Raw genomic sequence first — 3,802 nt, 5'->3', positions numbered from 1 at the left:
TAAATGGTGGGGAAGCCCATGAGCACTGACTTGGCCCCGGCTGGGACTTCTGGCCTTGGCTCTTATTAGTTCTTTGACTGGAATATACTTACTATAATTACTGCTTGTAGATGAGGAAGCTATCATCCTGAGAAATTGAATGAGATTATGTCTATAAATTATTTAGCAAGCACCTAATAAATGCGAACTAAATACAGATTTGTAACTGTAGCATGTCATCTCTTATTAAGTATGTCCATAACTTAAGACATTATTGGTGTCTGGAAAAGACTAATTATGAATGCAGAAGGACATATAATAGACATTTACTTAGGATTCATGTGGCATATTTGGAACTATGAGAACATTCTCACATGTTCTCCATACTCTTGACATTTTCCTCTCCTCTCAACCCAACTTGTCTAATGTTGTTCTTGTTACGTGCCATTGAGTGGCTTGTGACTCATGGCGACCCTATGTATCAACGTTTAATTAAACTCTCCTCCCAACTATATGACTGCATTATTATTATTATTTCTCTGTGTACTGATCCATACTCTTCTGAAATTTAAGGTTTGCTCTTCTTCAATATTTCACTGGTTACAATTATTGTACAGCTGTTGGTAAAATCTCTGTTCTGTACATTTCTATCACTGGATGATTTGCTAGTCTGTGGCGAGGTTTTGTATATATGAGAGAAGAGTGGTGAGGCCTCAAAGGATTCCCCACAATCCACATCATGATACTTTTTGAATATCAAATTTCTGTGTTGATTATTGAAGCAACTCAAGATTTTGCTGTTTGCCATTTCATAAATAAGTAATTCAAACTCAGAAAGAGTCTTGCATTTTAAATTACATCTCAGTTTCCAAAATGCAAAAAAAACCCCCCAAAAACCCGGATGCTCTCAGATGGTTTTAAGTGGTGGGAAAGAGCATTCAATGCAGTAAAGATGATTTCCTGGGGAAGAAGAGGTACCACAATAGAAAGAGAAACGAAGAAGACAAAAAGCCCAACAAATACTTGAAGCTCAAGACAGTGCTGCGTTCTTCAAACTGATGCATGGTGACTACAGGACAGAGTAGAATGGCCCATAGGATTCACAAAGCTGCACTTTTTACGGAAGCTGATTGCTCATCTTTTCCCTGCAGAGCAGCTGGAGGGTTCAGATTATTCTTTCACTTAGTAGCCAAGTGTTTTATCATCGCACCAGCAGGGGTCCTCAAAGGTTCTTGTGAAATCTGCAAACAGCGTGAGGTATGTGAGAATTCAAGATAATTACTGAACATACCAAGGGCTACCAAGAAAACTAACAGGTCTGTCCTAGAGAGGATGAAACCAGGTGGCTCCTTGGAGGCTAGAATTTTGAAGCTCCGTTCCATATACTTTGGCTATGTTGCCAGGAGGGATGATGAGTCCTTGGAGAAGGACATGATGCAGGGAAGGGTGGAGGGACAGTGCAGGACAGGAAGATCCTGGATGAGATGGATTGACTCAGTGACTGGGGTAACAAGGGTAGATGTGTCAGAGACAATGAGATTGGTGCAGGGTAGAGCAGGGTTCAGAGAAATTGTTCACAGGGTTGTTCTGAGTCATAGCTCGAAGGCACGTAACAACAACAACAACTACAACAACAACAACTGAATGGTCCTTAGTAGATGGGAGCTGAGCAAACATAGACCCTGAATTTCAGGGCTGTGAATGGGGACTGTCTTCGTTTCCTAGGACTGCAACAAAACACCACAGACTGAGAGACTTGTAAGAGTAGACATTTATTTCCTCACAGTTTTGGAGGCTAAAAGTCTGAATTCAGAGTTAGCAGGGGATTGCTTGTTGTGTCCCAAGGCTCTAGGTGAAGCTTTGCTTGCTTCCTTCAGCTTCTGAAAAATCTCTGGCTCGTAGCTGCAGCATAACTCGCTAGTCACTTGGCTGCCTGCTTTCTGTATGTCTCTTTTATAGAACACTGCACACATGGGATTAGGACCCAGTGTACTCCAATAGAGCTTAACTGACATCATCTTCAAAGATTCTATTTCAAATAAGTTTATACAGGTACCTACAGGTACATGGGGTTAGGGCTTCAACATCAATATTGAGAGGAATATAATTCAGTCTTAACAAAGGTGAACTGCAAAACAATGAGAATGGAACTGGGGAGGGAATTATCCTTAGACATTCTAAGTAAGAATATGAAATAGCGAGATTCTGGGGAATTACTTGCTATTATTCATCAATATTGAGTCAGAATCAACTCATGGCTTATCATCCAGCACATTTTTAGAATCACATGAGAAGAGGTTGCCCATCTTTTCCCATTGGAGCAGATGGTCCACTTGAACTGTTTGCCTTTGGGTTGAAAGCAAAACTCTTTACCAACTAGGCCACTAAAATTTTCTTGGGAATTAAGGAAGCAAGAATTTAGTAAATCAGGCATATTTAATGATTCACCTGGTCATGTCCAGATAGCTCTGTTTGCAGGGAGAGTAAATGGGTGTGTTGAAGCCACTGTTCACGGGAGCCACCCAACAGCCACATCAGGGCTCTCACACTCCCGTCTATCTGATAGCTTCTCCATTCTGATGAGTACCTCTTTAATTTGATAATATTTATAATATTTTGAATGGCATCTGGTAATTGTTGTGTACCGTAGAGTAGAAACCAACCCATAGCTGAGCTTCTGGCAGGTTTTCAGAGGCAGTTAACTGCACAGGAAGAAATTGCTCATCCTTCTCCTGCAAAACAGTCGGTAGCTTTGAACTGCATGCCTTCGTAATTCCAGCACAGCTTCTTGCCACTGGGCCACCAGAGCTCCCTGGGAGGAATACTAAACTAGCATAACTTTTAAACAAATTACTGTGCCATAAAACTCTCCCAACACTAATGATCCTATCCACCCTTCTTCTCCCACTAAGCCCTATACTCCTCTTTCTAGAATAGAGATTTACATCTATCGTAATTTTGTTGTTAAGTGCCAGTGAGTCGCTTGTGACTCATAGTGACCCTATGCACAACAGCTTTGCACCCTGCTCTATCCTGAGCCATCCTTTTTGTCTCTGACACACCTATCCCCAGTACTGCAGTCACTGAATCAATCCGTCTCTTCGAGGATCTCTCTCTCTCTCTCTGAAAATACTGTATTTATGTACAGAAAAAGGACAGCTGCAAGTCCCTCACAGAGGAAACTCCACCACAAAGGAAAACCTTAGCAGCAAATTCCTGTCTCCATAAGTACCATCGGTGCAACTGGAGGTGGCTGGTGGGTCACCTGTCGGACCCTTCCCACTGGAGAACACCAAGTAGGGCAGGAAAAAGGAACTGCTGCTAGAGGTGGGTCCAGTGGGAGTTGAAGGTGCCTGGGCACAGGCTGTGACTATTATTGGAGTTAAACTGGGAGTGGTGCTGTGATTCCTCTCGGTGTCCCAGAGCCTGCTTTACTGGGAGCTGACAGCCGTGGGACTCAGTGGAGGGAACGGAGAGATGAAGTTAGGGGTTCACTGGTGCACGCACACGTGTGTGGCAGGGCACGGGCTGTGTGTCTTCCTTGTGCTTGATGCTCCCACTGCGGTCCTCTCCCTGACAACAGCCTGCTACTGTACCACATCATCTCTTTCTATGGCTGTGGATCCAGAAAGCAAGTATTTCCCTAAACAGGTTAACTGTAGTTCAGGAATAGAGATGAGTAGGAGAGCGAGTCGCTCCAATCACATATCCTTGATTTTTCCCCCTCCTCCTTTCTTCTTCTTCTTCCTCCTCCTCCTTCTTCCAAATGATCCTTTATTGAAATATTTTCATCTGTCTTAGCTGCTAAGCTGGGCATTCCACA

The sequence above is a fragment of the Elephantulus edwardii genome, unplaced genomic scaffold, assembly GCF_000299155.1.
Source record: "Elephantulus edwardii isolate Elephantulus edwardi_28Jun2011 unplaced genomic scaffold, EleEdw1.0 scaffold00019, whole genome shotgun sequence".
NCBI lineage: Eukaryota > Metazoa > Chordata > Mammalia > Macroscelidea > Macroscelididae > Elephantulus > Elephantulus edwardii.
Note: the sequence above shows the minus strand (reverse complement) of the source record.